This window comes from Phacochoerus africanus, chromosome 8, assembly GCF_016906955.1.
Source record: "Phacochoerus africanus isolate WHEZ1 chromosome 8, ROS_Pafr_v1, whole genome shotgun sequence".
NCBI lineage: Eukaryota > Metazoa > Chordata > Mammalia > Artiodactyla > Suidae > Phacochoerus > Phacochoerus africanus.
This window is the reverse complement of record NC_062551.1, coordinates 163533674-163558078: the sequence shown is the minus strand read 5'-3', so window position 1 is coordinate 163558078 and position 24405 is coordinate 163533674. Positions and strand designations below refer to the sequence as shown.

Sequence of the window (24405 nt, the reverse complement as noted above, 5' to 3'; positions counted from 1 at the left end):
TCCCGTCCTTTTTTCCTTCTTTCCTTCCTTTCTTGGTGGCTATCTCAGTCCAGTGAAAAATTTGGAGGGATGGTCATCATTTTGCTACATTCCTGTTTGTGTTCAGCCTAAGAAGGAGTCAGGAAGCATGGTCTTCATTTTCACTAGCTCAGAGAGGCAAAGTGACTTGTCCCAGGTCACACAGCGCATCAGCTCAGCAGCCGAGATGGCTTGGGGCAACGGTTCCCACTCTCGGTGCTGAGTTATTCCTGCTCTCCACACAGCAATGTCTGCACGAGCCTGACTTGTAGGACTGTGGGGTTGGAGGTGGGTGCCTGACTGTCAGTTTTCTGGAGGAAAATCTTGCCGTGGTTTTCTTTTTTTGTTTCCCCAAAGTGGAGCAAGCAGAATGCCTGGGTCTCTGTGCCTTGACCAGGGATCACATGCTCTCCTTTGCCTCCCGGCCTTTGCACAGGCTGTTTCTTCTGGAATATCTTCCACCGCGGCCTTCGCCTCTTCTCACCTTTCGGCCACAGTGTTATCTATCCCTTCCTCTGGGACCCCTGCCTCAAGCACCCACTTGGCACCATCTCTGTCCCCTTTCCTAATGCGCGAGACTCCTTTGTCCTAACTGCTTGTCCGTTTTCCCAGGCTGCCAGCTGTTTTGTTCGTGACTGCTCATAGGAGGCCCTTGACAAAGGTAAGTTGCCTGAATGAACGACTACTGTGTACAGGTGGGTACAGGTATTAACTTTCTATTCCTGAGGGCATTTTACAGAGGAGGGGCTGGAAGTATCCTAAGTGTCAGAGCTGGGATTTGAACCCAGGGTGGACGTCTTCTACTGGCAAGTGTTTCTCTGATTTCCCTCTTCGCCTGGAGTGTGCACGTCTAGAATGGCCCGGGAGTGAGTTCATCCATCCTGCACCCCTGGTCACGTGCTTCCCACCTTCCTGGCCAAGGGCCTCGAGGTCCCCGTGTTCGCGTCTCAGGTGTGCCAGCTCTGCCGCGGTCCCAGGCCCTGGGAACGGGTTGGCTTGAGGGATGGGGTGGAGGGGGCAGCTGGGGGCGGGGTTCCTTCACCAACTCAGAGGAAGAAGCGAAGGTCCAGGGGGAGGCAGCACATTCGGAGACCCAGGCGAGCAGAAGCGCGGGGCCCGCACTGGGCCCCGAGTCGGAAGCCGCGCCAGGGTGTCCTCCCTGGGCGCAGGGAGACGGAGCCGAGCGGGCGGCGGCCGGCGGAGCGGCCGGGTGGCGAAATGTCTTTTCCAGATTAGGGGCCCAGTCCGTGCTGTTGACACAGTCGTAAGTTTTAATGAGAAATTTTGAGTATTTGCGTGGGAGACGCGCCTCTGTGCGCGCAGATGCCGCGGGCTGGCGGCGCGGGGGGCCGGGCCCCCCGGGGCGGGGGCGCCCCTGACGCAGGCCGGGCACAGATTCCTTTCAGGCGAAGGGGAAACATTTAAACTCGCTCACCTTTGAACTGCCAGGGACGCTGTTTACCTTGGCTGCCCGAGTGGCAGTTTTACAGATCTGGGGCCTCCCGCCATCCCCACGTCCCGCCCGGGGGCTGGCCTGGGCGTCCTGGCAGAGGTCACCGGGGTGGCTTCCCGAGGCGTCCTGAGCCCCCCTCTGCAGATGGCTTTCTGTGCTTTGTGCTGGGGAGACGCCTGGGGCTCTCCCTGCTCATCCACTCCCCAGCCCATTCATCTCGTAATTCGATTTTCTGTGTCAGGGCCAGAGCCGTGCGGAGGCGGCGCAGGGCCGTCTGGGTCCTGCCCACGCTTTCGAGGTCTCTGCACCCAGAAAGCGGGTGTCTCCACTGGAGGCGCCCCCCAGACAGGGTCCAGGTTGCCCGCTCCCAGCTTCTCAGGGGACGGTGGAGACCCCTCTCCCCAAAGAGCCCCGTGGGACGGAGGAGGAGGGCCCTGCCTGAGCCAGCGGCTTCAGCCCTGGCGGTCAGAGGGCTCCCTGCAGAGGAGCAAGCCATGTTGATTTTACGGAGAAGGCTGCTATGCACATTTCACTGCTGATTTATTGGTTTTTAACTAGATCCTTATGCTAGGCTAAAAAAGCCATCTTGCACTTTGCAAGGCTCTGCTGACTGCTGCTGAAAATGACACACAGGGGCTCCTCCTGCTCCCCGCCCCTCCGCCACCAAAAGGGCCATGCTGGAGGTGTGAGCCTGGAGTCCTGTTCTGAGCAGGGAGCCCCAGCCCTCAGCCTCCCAGCCACTGACCACCTGCAGTGTGCACTCGGGCCAGTGTGTGTGTGTAAGAATTTATGGACTGGAAGGGAGGGGCTGGGAAGGGAGGGCCCACACTGAGCCCTGAAACATAACTGCCCACCTATTCCCCCTCAGGCCTCACAGAGCACTTGCTATGACAAGTTCATTTGGCTGAACTCTGGAGTCAGACAAACTGACATCCTGGTTATTATCCCTGCTGTGTGATTTGGTCAAGTTAGCTAACCTCTCTGATCCCTGATTCATCATCTTTGGGGTGGGTTTAACTCTGACCCAGGATGTGGGGATCCCGTGAAGTATTGCATGAGCAGCGCTAACTTAGTGTCCAGCCCAGGGTGGGGGCTCTGTGATTCGATTCCTTCCTGAATTCTTCCTCCCAGCCCTGGCTGATCACTCCTGGTAAAGGGGAAACTCCTTAACACAGCGGGGGGGGTGACTCACACGCCTCCCAGTGCTGTGTGCTGTGCTGCGTGATTCACGGGAAGAAATTACATACAACAGACCATTTATAATGCGTGAAACACTTTTAACCCATTAGCTCATCAGATCCTCATAAAAGTTCTGTGAGAGGAGAGACAGGAGAAAAGGAAGTTGCAAAGTCATTTGACCCAGACAGATAAAGGGATTTGATCAGAGGACCATAATTTGAACCCTGGGCGCGCAACTTCTAGCCTAGAGCTCTTTCCTTGATGTCACAGCTGCCTCTCCTATTATTCAACATTGCTTCTCTCCTTCGGGAGGATGGCTTCAGGGAAAAGGAGCAGCTTGGGTGGAGGGATCTTTGGGACCCAGTGGGGACTCATGGGAGCAAAGAAGTCCCACGTGGACACCTGCCTGTAGGCGAGGCTACCTCGGCCAGCTCCGGAAGAGCAAGCAGAGAGAGCAGGGTGGGCACAGAGAAGATAGGTCTGATTGGGACCCCAGAACTCAAGGAGCCAGAGGAGGACGCTGGCCGCATCTGCAGAATCCATCAGGCGGCTTGATGGGTCGCCGTTAAACAAAGATGGGATAAGGTTACATGTGTTTTCCGTGGGAGTCGGCTCCAATTTCAGCCTGATGATTTAGTCAGGTGTAAGCATGAAGTTTCCAATTTAGAGAAATAAATCTCCAGTGATTTTATTATCCCCTGTTTTACCCTGACACCCAACTTCACCCCGGCCCCCTGTCAAAGCCCTCATGATGTGTTTATATAGGGCACACTGTAATTGATTGGCGTGCAATAGAACATGACACAGAAATGTGGCCTTCCCCGCCAGGCCCAAAGCTGGGAGCTTCCATATTTCATCATCCCCCGGGTCCAATCCCGGGCCCCTGCTCACCGTAGCTGCAAATTCCTGGGATGCTGAGTTGTCTGAGAATAGGAGTCCAGGGCCGCAGGGTCCAGCCAGACACCCCAAGGTGGGCTCAGAAGGTGTGGCTTGGAGATGTGGGGTGGAGACCGCCAGACAGAGGCGTCTGCTCTGAGTAGAGACTAGATGGGGTGGCCGGACTCGTGACCTCAGAGGTCCTGCCTCTTCTGAGAGTTGCTGAAATGAATGGTCCGTGGCTCTGAGGTTAGGTAATTCTAAAGTTCTAACCTTCTGAGATGGTCCGTTTCTAATAATCGGTTAGTTCAGTCTGTGGTCCTAGAGTTATGAGTCTATGGCAATAAGAAGTGATACATGTAATACTGTGGTACACGATGCTGAAAGTTCTCATAGATGTGAATACGAGTGTCAGGGTGCATTTGAATACCAACACCGATGCTAAGACCAATACCAGTTCCAATGTTATCATTTATCAAGGGCTTTCGATGTGCCCAGCACTGCACTAGGCACGTTACATAATTCTTTCATTTGCTTTCCCCGGCAGCTCTATAGGAAGGCATGGTTGTCTCCATTTTCCACAAGATACCATTGAAGATCAGAGAGGATAATAACGTGTTTGAGGCTGCACAGGTGGTCCCTGTTTTCTGAGATCCTGGGATTTTGGTATTCCTCCCTATAGGGCTGTCAAAACACGTGGGAAGAGCAGACAGATACGGGGTGAGCAGCGATTCCAACCTCAGAGGTTATTAGGAGTGTGCCTTACAAATGCCCCTGGCCTTAGCTCGGTTGTCATGGACTCTGTCCTCCGCCCTAGGAGAGGCATCAAGGTACAGAATCCCCAGGATTCAGGGTGGAGGAGGCCCAGCCTTCACCAAATCCAGATGATGGAGGCGTTCACTTCTCATTTCTCTACAATCATATAGTTTTTGCATCTGAAGGGAAGAGTCGCTAGCCCAACCTTCCAACTAGGATCTAGATGGGGCTGGGGTGCCTCTTTTCTATTTGTGTTTCTCTAGGACAGGAAGCTTCTACCGCAGAATGAGCTGAAACCTGTTTTCCTGCGGCTTTTGCTTTGGGATCCTAACTCTGTTTTATAGGGCCACAAGCAAATTTGCTTCCTCTGCTCCATGACTTTGGAGATTTTGAGACACAGTAAGTCACATTGTCTATTTATCCATCCTTTCATCCCCCCGTCATCCGTTAATCATACAACCTTCCATCCATCTATTTCTTCATCATCCATCTATTCATTTACCCACTTTCCACTCATCATCCGTCAGAACATCCACTCTTCCCTCCTTTTTTTCTATGTCTTCATCTGTCCATCCATCCACCACCACTCTAATAGCCATCCATAACTCATCCATTCATCCACCCATTTACTCTACTCATTCACTTATTCATGCATTCATTCATTCATTCATTCATTCATTGAGGGAGAGTCGGCCAAATGGTGCTCTGGGAAGGGACACAGAGATGAATTCACTCTCAATAAGCTCGAGAGAGAGATTAGACATATCTATAAAGTTTACTCATTTCAAGACATCAACAATGTAGGCACTGGTGCAGCAGTTTGCGCATGGGTGCTGGGCAAGGTGGTCAGGCTCTAAATGAAACCAGGGTTATGGAGGGTCCCAGGCTAGGGCTCCAATCAGAGCTGTTGCTGCCGGCCTACGCCACCACCACAGCAACTCAGGATCTGAGCTGCGTCTGCGACCCACACCACAGCTCACGGCAATGCCAGATCCTTAACCCACTGAGCAAGGCCAGGGATCAAACCCGCAACCTCATGGTTCCTAGTCAGATTCGTTAACCACTGTGCCAGATTAGGCTTTCTGTATATTATCTTCTTCACTTTACGAACTGGTTTCTCAGACTTGACCCTCCCACTGAACCAACACTGAATGAATTCCATTCATTCATTGGTTCAAGAATTTTCAAGGATTTTTATCTGTGTATCTCTTCAGATATGGTGCTGAATAATAGAACCTTGTCTATCATTTATTGTAGGAAACAGATGATAAACAAATAAATGCCTAATACAATTTCAGATAGTAATAAGTGCCATTAAAAAAAGAGTAGGGGAAGAGGACAGAACAGGAAGGAAGATGCTATTTTATTTTATTTTTTTGCTTTTTTTTGGGGGGGGGAGGCAGCACCTGCAGCATTTGGAAATTCCTAGGCTAGGGGTCGATTGGGAGGTACAGCTGCCAGCCTAAACCACAGCCACAGCAATGCCAGATCTGAGCCTTGTCTGCAGCTCACAGCAACATTGGATCCTTAACCCACTGAGCAAGGCCAGGGATTGAACCTGTATCCTCATGGATACTATTTGGGTTCATTACCACTGAGCCATGAGGGGAACTCCAAAGATGCTATTTTAGACAGGAAGATTGGGAAGACTTCTCTGAGGAGGTAGCATTTGGGTAAGGATAGGAATTCTTGGGGATTCCTAAGGATGGAGGCCCTGGCCCTTGGCTTCCTGTTTCCACTGGAGAAACTCAAGGATGTGGGCTGAGGATGGGAATCATGGGAGGTTTGGGCTTCTAGCTGGAGAAAGAAGGATGGTTCATCAAGAAGCAGAGCTAGGGGTTCCTGCTGTGGCACCGCAGGTTAAGAATCTGGCCTTGTCTCGGAGGTGGCGTGGGTTCAGTCCCAGCCCAGTGCAGTGGGTTAAGGATCCAGCGTTGCCTTCGCTGTGGGTGTAGGTCGCAAGCGTGGCTCAGGTTCGAGCCCTGGCCTGGGAACTTCAGTGCACCTCACGTGTGGCCAAAAAAGTAAAAAGAAAAAGCAGCAGGGTTGAGTTTTCCGTTGGGAAAGCTCTGCCCAGGAAGTTATCCCTTTTAGATCCTCAAAGGGCACAGCCCGCCCTCTAAAGCGCAGAGTTTGGGGTGGGCTCTGTGGGGAGGCCCCCTCCCCCATTGGTCCCCTTCTGGAGGCGAGGGCATGGTGGGGGCCACTTCCTGGAGATGCTGGAAAGTCTCAGATCCAGGGGAGAAAACAAGATGCGTCTCCCTCATAGACACAGACGACAGACTGGTGGTTGCCGAGAGGGAGGGGAGGGTGGGGGATGGTTGGGGAGTTGGGGGTTAGTAGATGCAAACGTTTACATTTTGAATGGATAAACAATGGGGTCCTGCTGTACAGCACAGGGAAATATATCCAGTCTCTTGGGATAGACCATGATGGAAGATAATATAAGAAAAAGAATGTGTGTATATATATGTGTGTGTGTGTGTGTGTGTATGAGATATGAGACTGGGTCACTTTGCTGTACAGCAGAAATTGACACAGTATTTCATGTAAATCAACTATACTTTGACTAAAAAAATTATTTTATTTTTAATTTTTTTTGTCTTTTCTTGAGCTGCTCCCATGGCATATGGAGGTTCCCAGGCTAGGGGTCGCCGCCGCCTACACCACAGCCACAGCAACGCGGGATCCGAGCCGCATCTGCGAACTACACCACAGCACACGGCAACGCCGGATCCCTAACCCACTGAGCAAGGCCAGGGCTCGAACTGGCAACCTCATGGTTCCTAGTCAGATTCGTTAACACACTGAGCCACGACGGGAACTCCCTAAAAAAAATTTAGAAAAAAGATGAGTCTCCGAACCCCCAGGGGGCCAGGACAGGGTGCGGCCTAGAAGCGGGGAGGGCCAAGGCAAACCACGTGCCTTTCCTTTGGGGAGAGAGGCGAGAGTGATGTGCTCGGCCTCAGCACGAGAGCCGAAGGGAGGCTGGGAGATAAGACACCTGTTCTCTCACCTTAGTCCCCGGTTTGCTGTGCAACCTGGGAAAATCCCTTCTCCTCTCTTGAGACCCTCACTGTAAACAGAGGGGTTTAAACCGGCTGGCTTGTACGAACACTTCTCGTTAGGGCGTGCTCGATTTGCTTTGATGCGAAATAGGCCGAATTTTGGCAAGAGGGAGGCAGGTAAGACAGAAAAGGCAACTTCCACTGAAAATGGTTTACTTACCACGGGAGGACACTTTGCCTTCTAAAACCTGGTGGCCACGGGGGTCTGTCTCCACCCGGGGGGCGGGGGCAGATCTAGGCCTCAGGGAATTGATTACACCTGTAATCATTTATATCCAAAGATGGGCCCTGTGAGCCACGCTGCCTGGTGTTCACAATGAGCGGGGCTGGCCCCGTGACACCTTTAACCGGTAGAATGTGCCAGAAGTGATGCCACACCAGTGCTGGCTGGAAGGTCTTCTATTTCTGGGTGATGCTCCCGCAAACTTGGAGGCTCGAGATAACACACATTCACCAGCTCCTCGTTCTGCGTATAGGTCCAGGCATGGCATGGCCGGGGTCGCTGCGCAGGGTCTCACCTGGCTGAGATCGGGGTGCTGGTTGGGGCTGTGATCTCATCCCGAGGCTTAGGGCCAGCCCTCTGCCTGGGTTCTCTCGCCAGCCTTTGGGTCTTCATGGCTGTCGGACTGAGATGCTCGTTTTCTCGCTGGCTCTTGGCCAGGGGTCTGTCTGAGCTCCTGGAGGCTTCTCTCAAGTGCTAGCAGCACGGGCCTCTCTCAACGGGGCAGCTTCCTGCTTCTGAGCCAGCAGGAGACTCCCTCTTCAGTTTGCATGGCAGCATCGTCCATAGGAGGACGTGCCATGTCTTGTAACCTGATCATGGCGGCGACTTTCCCCCTGTATTTTCAGGCCCCACTCCCCCTCAGAGGAAGAAGGTCACCCAGCGTGGGTGGGAATCTCAGGGGCCATGTTACAATCCCCCCCCCCCCATGGGACTGAGCTTCAAGAAGGCTTGACAACGTCCAGTCTCGTGCTTTTGAGAACCCTGAGCTGTGATGGAAGAAGTCTGGCTACCCTGAGAGAGACCCTGTATGGGGAAGCTGCCTGGGGAGGGAGAGGGCCTGAAGCCACAGAGGGAGGGAGAGGCCCGGATGCCCTAGAGTCCCAGCTGAGTGCAGCCTTCCAGCCACCCTTGCCAGAACGCCAGACTTACAAGCAGATGCTCCAGCCCCCTGAGCGCCCGCGGACACATCATGTGGGGCAGGAGACCCTCCCCGCAGAGCCCAGTCAAGCCGCAGAGCCCAGTCAAGCTGGAGGCGCTCACCGATGCCACCTGCCAAATCCTCCTTCTTGTGGGAGGAAACAGGCTTCTGCCCCTGACATCGTTGGCTTATGGGAAGGTTGGCTCTCGGGTGGACATTGTGTGGAGACAGGCCACGGCAGAGTGTCGATTGTGTGGGTGGCGGTGCCATCATGAGCAGATGTATCTGGTTTCAAGGTTGGTCTTCTCCTGGTTATCGCGAGAAGGTGGTGTGGCTGAATGGGGAAAATTCTAGACGGGAAGCCCAGGGATCTGGACCGTGGCACTAACAGCTGCCCTGCCGTGTGATCCTAGAACGGGGGCCATCGCATCTGTGATGCTTTAGACATATGAACATGTAAATTCAACACAATAGCCCTGGGAAGTAGACACCATTATGACTCCACCTTATAGATGAGGACACGGAGGCACAGAGATGTGAAGTCACTTGCCCGAAGTCACACAGCCAGCAACTGGTGGAACCTATCTTTTCCCTGGACCCAAAGATTCTGACTCTGAGATTATAAAATTTCACTGTTCTAGGACGACTAAAATTCCACAACTCTTAAAGTCCCGGTAGCCCTAAATTCCACTAGCGTGAAGATCTTAGAATTCTCAGATCTCAGGTTGAAAAAGCAGATGCCTGGCATCTGCGAGGGGGCGGGGGCTGAGAGTGGGGGCCGTCGGGGGGATGACACAGCTTGGACCTTCAGCCCCACTGAGCCCTCTGCTGCAGCAATGAATGACACTCCTGCCCCTTAGGCACTTGCTTATTTCTCTGAAACCTGAAACCTCTCTTGGAACGTGGAGCCTTGGGTGGTAAGAGAGCCGCAGGGAGACCCCCTTGCCGGACAGCGGATGGTGCCTGCAGCATCCACGGACAAGGGCCAGAACAAGCAGCTGGAACGGGACTCGGAGTTCCCTGAGAATGCTAACATTCTCTGCATCCCGCAGACCCCAAAGAAGCCCACATCTTCCTCGGGCACTGCCGAGGCCCAGGGAGGGAAGGGAGGCAAATGTTTGTCTAGGGCCCACCACCCTGGGCGTTGTGTTTCTCTTGGAGCCGGGGCCACATGACTGGTGGCCCGAGAATAGCTGTCTGCTCCGGGACCCTGGGAGGCCGTCCAAGGCCCGGAAGCGGGGCTGGCTGGCTGCGTTCTGCAGGCAGAGATAAGGAGCCAGGTCAGGGTTGACATGTGGAAGCGTTTAGGAGTCTGGGACCCTGTAGGATGAAACGTCCTGGAGGCGCTGGGGGCTGACTCCAGCCGCTTCATTGTACAGATGGTGAAACCGAGGGGAAGGGAGCAGTGGCCACACAACGTTTCGCGTGGAGCGCAGCAAAGCCTCTGCGATGGACCCCGTGCTTCGGCTACACCAGACCAGGTAAAGCCTTTAACCCGTGCTCTGCACTCTTCCTGGGATGTCTTCCCCCTCTTCTTTGCCTGCTGAAATACTTAGCTTTCAAGGCATGGCTCTGAACCTGCCTCCTCCAGGAAGCCTTCCTTCATCCTTCTCAGATGTCCTCTCACCCCCTTTTCTGAGCACTGAGAGCATTTTAGCTGCCCCCCCCGCCACCTTTTTGCTACACGTCCCTTTTCCCAACATAGTAGTTGCTATTTTCTTCAGATATATAGTCCAGGAAATTTACATGCATCTTATTTCCTTCCCTTCCTTCTTTTCTTTCCTTTCCTTCTCTTTTTTTGCAGCAACGCTGGATCCTTAACCTACTGAGCAAGACCAGAGATCAAACTTGCATCCTCATGGACACTACGTCAGATTCTTGACCCACTGAACCACAATGGCAACTCCTTTTCTTTCTTTTTTTTTCTTTCTTTTTTTAAAAATTCTTATTTTGCCGATGGGCAACCTGAGGAGCAGAGAAGTTAAGCAACCTACTCAAGGTTGCACAGCTAATGGGTAGCAGAGCCTAGCTACAAAAGCAGTCTGGGGCCATCGCCCACACTCCTAACCATTTTCTGTATTTCCTTTTCATCCCAGGACCTGGCACATTGTCTCGTACCTAATAGGTATGTGGTTCAATACATATTTATTAAATGAAGGAGCAGGTGTAATAAGAAAATAAAATTTGCCTATAATCCTATCACTTAGCATTCACCCTTTAGATTTTTTTTTTTCCTAATGCAAGGATAAACAATTTATCATTATTTTGAGCATCGTAGATCAGGCACCCGTGTACAATGTCTTTGACATTTTTGTATTTAATAAGTATTCACTGGATGAATAAAATTCATAAGCAATAGCCTATGCATATTAAGGAGATTTGAAGAGCGCTGCAAGGCTTGCCAAAAATATTTCATCTGCCTCAAGACAGTAGTCCTAGACGTTCCTACGGTTAGCCTCACTCCTCTGGATTAAGTCACTGCTTCCAGGAGGTTCTAGTTAAGTATATCAGTTGAGGGAGAAAAAGTAAACCAATTAGCGCTTATGAATAGAACGGCTCACAGTCTTAAGAGAATGACAGGTCATCTTTTTCAGGTTGAGGAAGTTCTCTTTTGTTCCTAATGTGCTAACAAGCTTTGCGCTTTTCAATCAGGAATGGATGTTAACTTTTATCAGATACCTTTGCTGCAGCTAATGAGATGAGCTTGCCATTTTCCTCCTTTAATCAGTTCATATGGCAAATTACATTAAGTATTTTTGTATGTCAGGTCATCTTGGCATAACTAAGATAGATCCAACTTGCTCATAATGGATTATCCTTTTTATGCATTTTCTGCATTCCACTTTTAAATATTGTTTAGAATTTTTGCCTGTGTGTTACATTGGCCTGTAATTATCCTTTTTCTCATGCTGTTCTTTTCAGGTTTCGATATCAGGTTTATAAAGAGAGCCTCATGGGATAAGCTGGGAAGAGTCTCTCTTTCTCTCTATTTTGAAACAGCTGGGTAAGACTGGAATTACTTTTTCTTTCAGTTAAAAACTCTGGGTCTGGATGTTCTTCTCGCGAAAGAGAATTTTGAAATTACAGATTTAAAACATGTCATGACTATAGAGTTACCTCGACAGGTTTTTCTGAGTCCAGTTTGGCAAACGGTGATTTGCTCCTTTCATCCACATCTTTATCTTTTTGTCTAAAAATGTGTCATAATATCCTCTTATCTTTTAATGTTTACATCATAGTTAACTATAATTCCTTTCACTGCTAATTTCCTTTTTTCCCTTTTTTTACTGAGATATAATTGATGTATGCCTTTATAGTAATTTTGTGTGTACAACATAATTATTTGATAAATGTATATATTGCAAAATCATCCCCATAATGAGTCTAGATAACCAGGATCACCACGCAGTGACACACACACAGTTATAAACTTTCTTTTTTCGGTGATGAGAACTTTTTAAGATCTGTTCTCTCAGCCACTTTCCAATATACAACATAGTATTATTAATTGTAATCACCACACTACACACCAGCAGTCTCTTACTTCATTCTCACAATATTCCTTTTGGATAGATAAGGAAATTGAGACGCTGCGCTGCGAGGTAAAGTTAGCCTGAGGTCACGTACCCAGAAGGTTCTAGAGAAGAGATTTACACCTGCGTCTGACTGACGTCACCACCCACACTGATACTGTTTCCTAAAGGTCACTCACCTTCAAAGACCTGGCTATTGCTCACGCTGCCTTTTAGTTTTTGACCTCTACCTCTGCCCCAACTGTCTGGCCGCTGTTCAAAGGCAAGACTCCTGCCCTTTTTCCTGAGCTGTCCCCCAAAGAAAGCGCCCAGGGAAAGTTGGGTTAATTGAGGGACTATGAGGCCACTAAGGGAGAATAATTTGAGGCCATTAAGATAGAATAATTCAAGGATCCCAACATCTGATGGGCTCATATGTTGAGCGTCCAGGGTGTTTCTGGTCTCTTGTTTCTGATCCATCAGGACAGCTTCCTGAGAGATGGTTTGGCTCTCCCTTGAAAATGGGTTAAGAGGAGAAGTCAGAGGCAGCGCCAGGTGGGAGGAGGGACCCTACAGGAGCCATAGAGAGGCCTCTCCAGCTGGAGTGGAGGCCCTGGATGCTAAAAATTGGGGGCTATGGGCCACAGCTGGAAAAGCCATAAGCCACAGCTGGCAAGGGAGGCTGGGCATTGGGGGTGGGTCCCTGGGTGGCAGAGTGAATGAGATTCCCAGGGCAGCTCAGGAAGAAACTCCACTAGTCGTGTCTCCAAGCTTCTGCCAAGGCACTTGCCTCTGCTTTCAGGGACGAGCCCTCGCCACCTCTCTGGAGGAGGATCCTGTGGTGTCTCCTGGAAGAATTCCCAAGGTAGAGGCCTCTGGAGATGACAGGAATAGACGGGAGTTGTGGCAGGGCCAGGGATGCCATCGAGAGGCCATTTCTTCCTCCAGTGCCGACCAACGGGGCACCATGTGTAGTGGGCATGGGTCCCCAGTTGCCCTGTCTTCTGACCAATAGTGGGAAGCTGAGTTACAGTTTCCAAGCTCATTCAAATGTGCATGACGTATGCATAAGAGCCCAAGCTTTGAGGTCACGTGGGTTGGGGCCAACTCTCAGGCTCACCACCTACCAGCCAGGTGTTTTATATGTGGGTTAATCCCTCCAAACCTCAGTTTCCAATTTCCCTGTGTGTAAAGTAGGCACGAAGTCCCCTGTTTCTCAGGGGTGTGGAATAGTTGGCCCACAGGAGTGGTTGGAAGATGGTGGCCATTTCTGTGAGGCTACCTCTTCCTCATCCCATCCTTAGGTACCTGTCTGTCCACCGGGATTATAGGTCCTTTTACAGTTCTCATTACAGCCCATGTGCCTCTCATCTCTCCAGAGCCACAGATGGGCTGTCAGCTGCCTTCCGGTCAGAATTTGGGACCAGCAGCCTGGGCCAGCTCTCAAAGTTGTTCGAGTCTCTGGCTCCGTGACTCCAGTTTTGCAGGTCCCTGATTTCCTCTCCACCCTCTGCCAGCTCCTCCCATCTCTGCCCCTGGCTGGGGGCTCTCCTTCCTCTCTTGCCTCCCAGCCTTGCTCCCACTCACGCTCTGCCTGGAACACCCTCCCCTCCCTCTCCACTCAGCTTCCCCTAACTTCTCTTTTTGGTTTGGCTGTTACCTCCTGAGGTCCTGAAGGGCTGAGCACTATGGCCCTTCCCCAAGACTACATGGTGGGTATTGGGCCAATATCTTTAAAGGGCCTGGGAGAGAAAAGACAGCTTTGTTTTTTTGGCTGTGCCCAGGCATGTGAATGTTCCTGGGCTAGGGACTGAACCCATGCCACAGCAGTGACCGGAGCTGCTGCAGTGACAGTGCTGGATCCTTAACCTGCTGCACCACAAGAGACCTCCCAGAGGGAGTTCCCATTGTGGCTCAGCAGTAACGAACCTGACTGGTATCCATGAGGACATGGGTTTGATCCCTAGCCTCGATCAGTGGGTTAAGGATCCATTGTTGTCATGAGCTGTGGTGTAGGTGGCTGACACAGCTCAGATCTGATGTGGCTGTGGCTGTGGCATGGGCGGGGCCAGCATCTGTAGCTCCAATTCGACTCCTAGCCTGCGAACTTCCATATGTCATGGGTGTGGCCCTAAAAAGCAAAAAAAAAAAAAAGGTCAACTCCCAGAAAGGACATTTTCAAGTGTCAGGATGATGGCCAACCATCCATCCATGCATTAATCAGTCCATCCATCCATCCATCCATCCACCCATCCATGAAGCTCCTACGCTGCCAGGCCCTTTGCTGGTGCTAGAACACTGAGGGAGATGGGACACCATAGCTCATAGTAGCAGTTTTGGTGTTTGTCTGGCCACAGTATGAGTCCTGATTCTGCCACTTTCTAACTGTAGCCTCGGCAACTGGTCTACCCTCTCTGACCTTTACATTCCGCCTCCGTAAAAAGGGATGGCTGTGAAGATGAATGGGGATAATCCATGTGCTAGTCTGCTTGGGTTATAATAAAATGCCACATACCGGGTGACTTAAACACCAGAAATGTGTTTTCGCAGCTCTAGAGGCTGGAGGTCTGAGAGCAAGGGGTCAACAGGGTTGGTGTGTGGTGAGACCTCTTCCCTTGGCTTGAAGATGGGCCTCTGCTTGCTGCGTCCTCCCACGGCCTTTCCTTAGAGCATCAGTTTTATCAGATTCGAGCGCTGCCCTTCCGACATCATGTACCCTTCATTGCCTCCTTCAAAGTCCCATCTCCAAATATAATCGCACTGGGAGTTAGGGCTTCAACATACGAGTTTGGTGGCGGGGCTGGAGGGTGGGGGTGGGGGCGACACAGTTCAGTCCACTGCGCCACGTTAAGTGGGTAGCCGAGCGTGGACAGTACTTCACAAGAGCTCCCGTGGAGTCTGGGCTTCGTGGCTTCGGATGTGACAGTGATGAAGAAGGAAGGAGGTGATGGTGGTGATGATGGAGCGGGAGGAGAAGCAGCCTCAGTCCCCGTGTCCTTTAGAGTCTCTGGACCTGGCGGCAGAAACTGGCCTGTACGGAGGAAATGAGAAAAGGGGATGGGGGCACCCAGAGACGGTATCTAAGGGTGGAGTCGGGACGGTGACCCAGGGCTTTGACCACGGGACTCTGCGGCTCAGAGCTGGGGTTTCAAGTTTAAGTGCGTGTTTCACTGGACTGTGAGCTCCCTGAGACTGGAGGCTTGCTGACCCAACTCGGGGGGCCCCGCACAGAATCATGCACCCGAGAATGTCTGCTGACCAACTCAATGGATACGTGAGATTATGAATGAATGACGGAGATGAGTAGGACGGTAGGTGGGTGAATGGATGGTCGACCGAACAGAGGAGGAATGACTGGCCAAGTTAGTTAATCCTCTCTAACCCTAGTTTCTCCAGCTATAGAATGGGGTATTAGCGATACAGACCTCACAGCTAGTTTTGAGGATTTATTGAGATAATACAAGCAAAGCCCTTGGCATTGGATAACGTTGTGAGTCACACGGGAAGTCCCCTTGACATTGGATAATGAAGACATAGAATGAGCTTCTGGATGAGAGGGGCTGCTGGACCAGGCATCACCCACTCAAGCCTCACATCTTCCCTCCAACCTCCGAGGGAGCAGGTCAGTGTCTGGGGGACACAGGACTGTCTGTCCATCTGCACCAGGAGGTACAGGAGCAAACAGAAGGGCCCACCCATGACACTGCTTGACTCCAGCCTCCTTAAAAGCCTTGGAGGGTAAAACGGGATTTTTACAATCATTTGTCAGAAGGTGGAACTGAGGCCAAGGGACGGGGAGTGACTTGCCAAGGTCATGGGCACGAGCATGCCCAGGGCAGAGCTGGGACCAGAACTCCCTTGTCCTGACTCCCAGCCAGGCCTCTTTGCCCTGTACCCGTGGGAGGGGACCCAGGGCCAAGCAGAAACGCATGGTCACCTCCAGCTGCTTGGAGAGCCCCATGGCATCAGGGACACTGGCGTCAGTGGTCCTTAGCTCGATCCTCCACTCTTCGGAGGCCTAAGGACTTGCTCTGGCCCCTGCCTCAGCAGAGACCCAGGCAGGAGTCCTCAGGTGAGGTCTCGTGCCCGAGATCTGGGCTAAGTGGGGTCGCTGATGTGTCCCCCACGCAGGGGGTACATGATAAATGGGATGGGGGCTGAGGGAGGCTTAAAGGGGTTCCCTTTGAATGGACGAGACAGGGCACCAAGGAGGGTGGTGACGGGAATCTCGAGGCAAAGACAGAGGCAGGGGGAGGACCTGCTCCCCGTTTCCGGGAGCTGACCCCGTACCGGTTCAGACACTTGGGAGCCAAGCGCACAAATGTCCACTCCCTGCTCCTCATGGCGAGCCAGTGTGTCTCTGCACCTCGGTTGTTAAAATGGGCACAACCCTCGGGTACCTAGCTCACTGTGTCGCCAAGAGGGTCAAACGAGGCGATACTCTTAGACACCCAGAAAACATTCGCTGAGACCAGGATTTGCGTTTGCCCTCAGCTCAGGGGCCACAGGAGGAGCAAGGGGGGCCGTGGCCATCGCCCCACATGCCTGAGCTGAGTGGGGTGGGCGGAGGAGAAGCCAGGCTGTGCCAACCGATGCCCAGTGATAAAGCCTGTTTCTAATGACTAGTGAAAGCTCTTGGCTGAATGCCGGTCCTGGAAGGGCCACCTCAGCCCCTGTCAGGCCGTGGCAGATCCGAGGGAAGCTGCACATCCCTTATGGAGGGTGGCTTCTTTTATTCCATTATTTTCATAATAGACTCACTGACACAATATTATTCTTGGCTCCAGCTCAGGCCCTCTGCTTGTGCTCAGAGGCAACAGGCTGGCTGGCCAGGGAACAGCAAGCTTCCCATCAAGGGGCTGTGGGGCACAAAGGCTCAGCAATTTCTTGCCCTTTAGAGCATTTCTGGCACCGTGAGGAGGGGGTGAGTCTTGCACAGTTGGGACCTGCAGGCCTGGGTCTGGGCTCCCTCTACTCCTTGGGGTGGGGGGGGGGGGAAGAGAACCGAGGCCAAGGGGGAGAGAGAAGGGGGTGTGTATTGTCCCCGGTGATCCTGTCATTCTTTTGGCAGTCCCCCCCACCAGCCCTGCCCCCGCATGCACGGCCAGAGGACCAGCTAGAACGGTGGTCGTCAAACTGTGCTCCGTGGAACCCCGGGGTTCCTCAGAATATGGGCGAGCAGGATGGGCTCTCACGCCCCCCTCAGCCCAGTCAGCCCTGATCTTATTTTACTTTTATGTTGGGCTCCTTTCTAAGGTTTTATTTGAAGACAGGATTCTGAGGGTTAACAGGAAAATCCGAACACGACTGGTTATCTCCCTTCTTGTCTGCAAGGGAGACCGCGGCCCAGAGAGGGGCCAGACTGGCCTAAGGTCACACAGTTTGCAGAGTGAGGACCTGTCGCTTGGCTGCTGATTGTGTGAGGAGCCGGAGCCAGTCTGTGAAACAGCTGAGAACAAGAGACACTGGTTCAGCAGCAGGTGTGCAGCTGGGGTCCGGGCGGAGCCTTGGCCGGGTGTGGGGGCCCCCAGAAGCACGCACCCTCCGTGTTCCTCGGCTCAGTTAAAGTGGTCTCGGACGGCATGCAGTGAGGGCCTCACGGGGGACTCAGCCCCCTGCGCCACCTTGAGGGTCGGCCTCCAGGAACCCCTGTGGGAGGAGAAGTCCAGGGTCCGGAGCTTTGGACCCGCTGGAGAAAACAGCGCTGGGTGCGGGCAGGTGTTCAGAGGCAAGAGGTGCCCCCTCGGGCTGGTGTACGGGGGCGAGGGATTTTTTTTTTAAACTGTGCTAAAATATATATAAAATTTAGCATTTGCACCATTTTAAAGCATCCAGTTCAATGACATTTAGTAAATTCACACTGTTGTGCACCCCTCACCATCCATCCATCTCCAGAACTTTTTCATCTTCCCAACTGCATCTCTGCACCCGGTAAACACGGAAGCCCCGTCCATCCCCCCTCCCCCAGCCCCTGGCAACTCCCGGTCCAGTTTCGGTCTCTATGCATTTGCCTATCCTCGGTTAGAAAGTGAGTTCTTCAAAGGGACTGTTTACAAAGGTGTGTGTAGGGATTGGGAAAAGCCACCAGCAGTGGCCTGGGGCTGATAACTCCAGCCAAGGTTCCCTCTCCTCGAGGCCAAGGCTGGGGGGCTCCCGCGGGGCTCAGGATGGGCCCGGAGGGAGGGTGTGGAGGACCACTGGGAGACTGTGAGCTTCTAGAAAGCCCAGGGCAAGGTCCAAGCTGTTTAGAAAGACACTAAAAGAAACTGCAGAAGCAGCGACCCAGTCAAAACGCTCTTATGGCCATTTGTATGTATATTGTAGGACATCCACGACGGGGGAGGGTGGAATGGGGTCCCATTTCCTGTCCCTTGCTCCCTGGCCACTCGTCTCCCTCAGGGATTTGCTTGCAAATTGGTTTTGCTTCGTGGCAGGTGATGAGCAGGAGGAGCAGGGCTCCCCTGCCTCCTGGTCTGCTTTCACAAGCTCAGCCTTGCCAGCTTCTGCCGCCCGCCTGTCCGTCCTCCACCCTCCAGAGATGCAGCGTAACTGGATGCTGGAGAAAGAACCCCCAGAGTAGAGGAGGTAGCTCCTCACTCCCCTTCCCCTGCACCGGGGCGTCTCAGCCACGCCAACAGGACCGACTCCGTGCGGACCCTTCCCCATCACCTCCACGCGCACATCTGCTCTCTCTCTCCTCTCCTCCCCTTTGCACTCCTCATCCTCTTTTTTCTTCCTTCATCCTTGGGTATTTCAGGCCCCGCACATCCATCGGAGAGTCCCCCTCACTTTCTGACACCCCGTGGCCCGGTGCCTTCCTGCATCCCTGAGGTGAGGGAATCTGACTTCCTTGGTTGGCGGGGGTGGGGTGGGGGGAACCTCAGGAGACCCTAACCGCTTGCATCCCTGACTGTTGGGGGTGTGGGGATAGGAGGGGCTCAGGAGGGAAGCAGTGACTGTCGGAGGCAGGACCCCCAGGTTCCATCCCGTTCTCACCTGCTGCCTGTAATAAAAATTGTCATGAACTCATTATTTTCTGGGTAAACTCACTTCTCACAACAACCCTGCTCAGGAGGCTTTATTCTCATTTGGCAGAGAAGTTCAAGGAGGAGAGAAGTCCAATGACTTATCAAAGGTGGCGGAGCTGTCTATCGCAGAGACTTGAGTAGAGGCAGACCTGTCTCCAAAGCGCTTTTCAACCAATTCTTTCCAACCAGTTCAGGACGCGGTAAGTTCCGGTTTCTGAAAGCAGGGAAGCAGAGGTTGAACAGCCACTTATACAGGACAGAGCGCAGTCCAGGGGAAGTTTCCTTCCAGTCCTGAGATGCTAAGAGTCTAGGTTCCGATTTGGATTTTCTCTGACCGATGCATGCCTCTTGGGAGCAGCGTTGGGGCGCCTCAGTGAGTTCTGGTCACTGGGGAGGCAGGAATCCTGGGTTGCGCAGGGTGGGGACAAGGGGCCGGAGGGGAGGGCGCTAGGGAGAAGTAATCAGCTTAATAAAGTCACCTCTCTTGTTCCTCTTCTTGCTGGTTTTTTCTTATTGCCCTGGGCTGATCTCAGAGTCCCCAAAGGGCAGTATTTTAAAATACATTCAGTTTGGAACAGAAGTGTCACCAATGTGCACGTTATAGATTGTAACAAAACAAGCCCAGGGCAGGGAGCAGGAGGGGCAGCTTGAAATCTGTGGCTGCTGCAGGTTTGTGGTGTGACGTTGGGTCATCTTCCCCACCTGTTTAGTCATGGCTGAGGACTCTCTGGTTTCTGATGCTCGGTTTTCTGAAGGGAAGCAGGCTCACCTGTGTGCCCATGGAGCTGGAGCTGCACCACGGGGCTCTGCAGGAGGCAGGGTGTGGCTGGTGTTGACTCGGTTTCCCTGCTTGCCAGCCCCCAGATTCCCATTCCAGCGGTGCTGCCCCCAGGCTCCTGACCCTCAGAAGTGGAGCAAGATAAGATGACTTTAAGCTTCTTTGGGGGTAGCTTGTTATGCAGCAGTGAATAACGGAACCACTCATTTGATCATGTGGCGGAGATGGTGGGTGGGGGGCTGGCTGACGGCCTGGGAGTCTTCATATGGGGGCCGTCTCAGGCTTCCCAGTGCAGCAAGATGGGCCAAGCCCCAATGTGTAAGTGCTTTGTAAGCCTCTGCTTGCATCATCTTTGCCAACAGCCACTGAGCGCCCGTGATGGGGCAGGTGTTTTCACCACCATGGCCTTGTGGGCGAGGAATGCAGGTTCAGAAAGACAAGGTGGTGGCCTGAGTCATAAAGCCGGTAACTGGTAGGGCCAGGATCCAGCCCAGGTTGAGGAATTCCAAGCTTGGCATTGGTTTTACTTTTGCTGTCAAGATGCCCAGAACTTTCCATTTACCTCGGTCTTTTCAGACACACACACAGGCAGAATATGTGGAGACGGGTCCTGGCTGGGTTCTCCCCAGGCACCCCTGTTCTGGGACCGCTGGTTGGGGCTGGAGGGAATCAGTCTGTGTGTCTGGGGCAGGAAGTTTGGGCAAAATGAACAGACTCTAGGGGGCGACAAAGGCCAAGGTGCCTTCTCATTGCTACCCTCTGCTCCGTCCCCTTCTTCCTTAGAGGAGGGAGATGCTGGCCATCGGGAGAGAGCTGTCATCTGCAGGCTCTAAGAAACCAGGGGAGGTGAGGAAAGAGAAGGAAGGGGAAAGAGAGGAGGGAGAAGAGAGAGGCAGTAAGGTAAAAATAGAAGGAAAATGATAAAAAGACAATTGGAGAGATATTGAGGCGTAAGACAGAGGGAGATGGGAATAAAGAGAAAAAAGAGAGGGACCGATGGGAAAATCAACTAAGACGGGGGTGGAGAGAAACAGAGACAGGGAGACAGAGAAGCTTGGAGAGAGATGAGACAGAGAAGGGCTGAAGGGAGAGAGGCAGGAAGCGGGCAGAGCGGTGGCTGAAGGAGGCGGGAGGAGAGGTTAGTTGTGCTGTGTGCCCTCGCTAGGGCAGGTGGGCTCTCTGAGCTCCATCGCCCATCAATAAAGAAGAACTGCCTTATGGAGCAGGCATGAGGATGACTTGAGCAAATACACGGAGGACTCTGGAAATGCTAAAGCATGTGTCATTGCTAGTGCTGACAGTATTACTCTTGAGTCATGGTGGGAGAAGGTAATGCTGGAAGAGAATGTCGGAACAGGCGAGATGCTTCATGCCTCTTCTGTAAGGAGCGTCTTGATACCAAGGCACTGTTCCATGTAAGATGCCCGATTAGTCTACTCGGGGTGGGGGAGAGTGGCTGTATCACAGATACATAATCAAGAGAAATAACTCAGAGCACACAATTGCTCCTGCAACTGCTCTCTTTGTTTTTTAGGATCACAGTCAGTGTTTGAGTGCACAGTGGACAACCGTCTACATGATATGCTGTAGGTCATCAACTGATCAGAACGTCGTGGTGATGCTGCTTTTACACATCTCATGTCAGTGAACTTAAGTTTTTTAAGACTGACAGTGTGATCTCAAGACATACTGAAGACTAACGGTGTTTTAGGTGGATTTCTGCTTTGGATAAACACGCAGTGCCCCTCCGCTCTCCGTGAACTGCACTGCATATTGCTGGAAGTTAAACAGCTTTTCTTGAAAGTTCGCTGGAAGCTTTTGACAGGTAGGTGTTTAGTGTCTCCATTATGAGCCTTGATGGATCAATTTGTCAGACCCACCTCACACCACTCAGAAAATTCTCTGATTTATTTGTGAAGACTGGGCAATTTTTTGCTGCCAGTAACTTCACTGGCTGGTGGGTGGCAGGCCATTTCTTGCATAAACAGTAACTTTTTTTTTTCCGTATCACCATGAAATTGTTTTGAAGACATTTAAAGCAGTAACTAGGGATCCACATTTAGTTTATAATAACGCTGTTTTTGTCATTGTAAATCACACACTGAAGTGACACCGCATAAACATGACAATGACCTGACAACGTGCTCCTCCTCTTGGAAGTGGACCCACGATGATAACACACATTCTGATTTCAGAAATTATAAAGTGTAAAGAAGAACAAATCTAGGAAATGCTGGTGGATAAGAACAATGGAAATGACCTGAGATCACTTATTGATAAGAGAGAAAAAAAGAATGTCTTTAAAAAGTCCTGGTTATATCTAGTATATTAAAACAATTCAAAATTGCTGCTTGGGATGCTTTTGCCTCATTTGAAGGAATGAGATGCTATGCCTGCAATACTCACTTCTGCCACCAGGGAGCGGTAGTGTCTTGAACGGCCTGAGTATCTGAACTTTCCCCATGGGGTCTATCAAGTGTCAATGGTTCATGCACTTAACTGGTCCATCCCTGCCTCCCTCACCCAATAAAATAAATCTGGTTTGAATCCTGGTTCTGGCACTTAGTAGCTGTGTGGCCTTGGGCAAGTTAGCTTTCTCACTTGAGGGGAAGGGGATAAAGTAGTGTCTTTCAGGACTTTTAGGCATTTTATTTTTTAGAACGCTTCTCAACTTACCAAGACCCCTCGGACCGTGTACCTCCAGCTGCCCACACACCCTGCCATGTGGTTAATGTTCACAGCTCAGCTGTGAGCTGCCCAGGGCAGGGAGCGTAACTGATACCTGGGCTAAGCCCTTACCTTGGCGCAGGTATCAATCTGGACTTACACAGCAGTCGAGGCTACTGTTTATTGAGCATGTACTCAGTACCCATCTCAAAGCAAGTTCTTTTCATCCTCACAGCAACCCCCGTGTGGTCAGTAGCATTATTGTGCCCATTCCACAGAGGAGGGAATCCCCAGGGCTGTGGGAAGATTAAATGACTTAATGCTTAAAACTTGCTGGCACAGTGCCTAGGACATAGCAAGGGCTGTGTTCACAGTGCTTATTATTTATGGGGAAGGGGTCAGGCCTGTGAACTGAGAAGTATAAAACAGCAAAGAAGGAGTTCCCGTCGTGGCGCAGTGGTTAACAAATCAGACTTGGAAACATGTGGTTGCGGGTTCGATCCCTGGCCTTGCTCAGTGGGTTAAAGATCTGGCATTGCCGTGAACTGTGGTGTAGGTTGCAGACGTGGCTCGGATCTCAAGTTGCTGTGACTCTGGTGTAGGCCGGTGGCTACAGCTCCGGTTGGACCCCTGGCCTGGGAACCTCCATATGCTGCGGGAGTGGCTCAAGAAAAGGCAAAAAGACCAAAAAAAAAAAAAAAGCAAAGAAGAAGGGGCTGTAGAAGCATCAGGGTTGGGGGGCAATTAATTCTTCTTGGGAACGGATCCAGGAAGGCTTCACAGAGGAGGCAACACACAAGCTGGATGATAAAGGGCAAGGAGGGACTGCAGAGTGTGTTGCTTGTTTTCCCAATTCTGTTTTTCCCCCTCTTCCTTTTAATAAGAGACGTACCCCTCCCAGGGAAGTCGCTTCCCATGGCTGGGATGAGGACGTGGTATGCGCAGACGAGTTCTGGCCGTGGAGGGATGGCGGAGCAACAAAACAGAAGGAACCCGGGTCCCTGGATGACCTTGGAGAGCACAGCTGTCCCGTTCACCCGGGGTCACATGCCTATCTCCAAACCATTGCCCGAAGAGACACGAACTTCTGTTCTGTTTGAACCACTGTCTTGTGGGCTGTCTTCCCTAGAGCCTTTGATTTAGTCTGAAGCCTACAGAGAGCATCAGGTAAAAACAGAGGACTATTACGGGACAGAAGAAACAGCATATCCAAAAACATGAAATGTGAAAGAACTCAGAACGTTTTAGGAAATTATTTCTTGGGGCATTTTTTTTTTCTTTTTTTTTTTTTTTTAGGGCCACACCCATGGCATATGGAGCTTCCCAGGTTAGGGGTTGAATTAGAGCTGCAGCTGCTGGCCTCTACCACAGCCACAGCAACTCGGAATCTGAGCCACATCAGTGAACTACACGACAGCTCACAGCAATGCAGGATCCTTAACCCCCTGAGGAAGGCCAGGGATTGAACCCGCGTCCTCATGGATGCTAGTCAGGTTCATTAACCATTGAGCCACGACAGGAACTCCTTGTGGGACATTTCTGAGGCTCAAGCACGACAAAAGTACATGAAGTGCTTAGTACAGGACCTGGCACGTACTAAGTGCTCAATAAATACAAGTCCTATTTTTTTCCATCTGATATAAAGGATTTCTCAGAGCCTCAGCTATACGGGGGGGGGGGGGGGGTGACGTAAGATGAAAACAGAGGTCTGGACCTTTCTGTTCTGAGAGTATAAATAACGGGGAGAAACTGGATTGGGAACAAGATTTAAAAGAAAAACAGTTACCAAGGGATGAAGGAGTACCCTGCCTTCCCACCAATTTAGATAATTTAGCTTACCAAGACTTCCGCTGCTCTCCTATCACTCTAGGGAACGCCTGTCCTGCTCCGTGGGCCCTGAAGCTCTGGCTGCCCAGTGCTCCCTGCTG

The 24405-nt window shown here is 51.8% G+C and overlaps 1 long non-coding RNA gene across 3 annotated transcripts; it reads left to right on the top strand.

The window, feature by feature from the left end:
- Window positions 1–627: 627 nt before the first annotated feature.
- Window positions 628–24405, top strand: LOC125132220 (uncharacterized). 3 transcript variants are annotated; one of them, XR_007136169.1, is made up of 7 exons: window positions 628–679; window positions 9872–9973; window positions 18762–18835; window positions 19100–19232; window positions 21345–21635; window positions 23362–23644; window positions 24348–24405. It is a non-coding gene; the product is annotated as an uncharacterized LOC125132220 (long non-coding RNA). The 3 variants fall into 3 exon arrangements; XR_007136170.1 differs by lacking the exons at window positions 628–679; window positions 9872–9973 and adding an exon at window positions 17004–17484; XR_007136172.1 differs by lacking the exons at window positions 628–679; window positions 9872–9973 and adding an exon at window positions 17811–18589.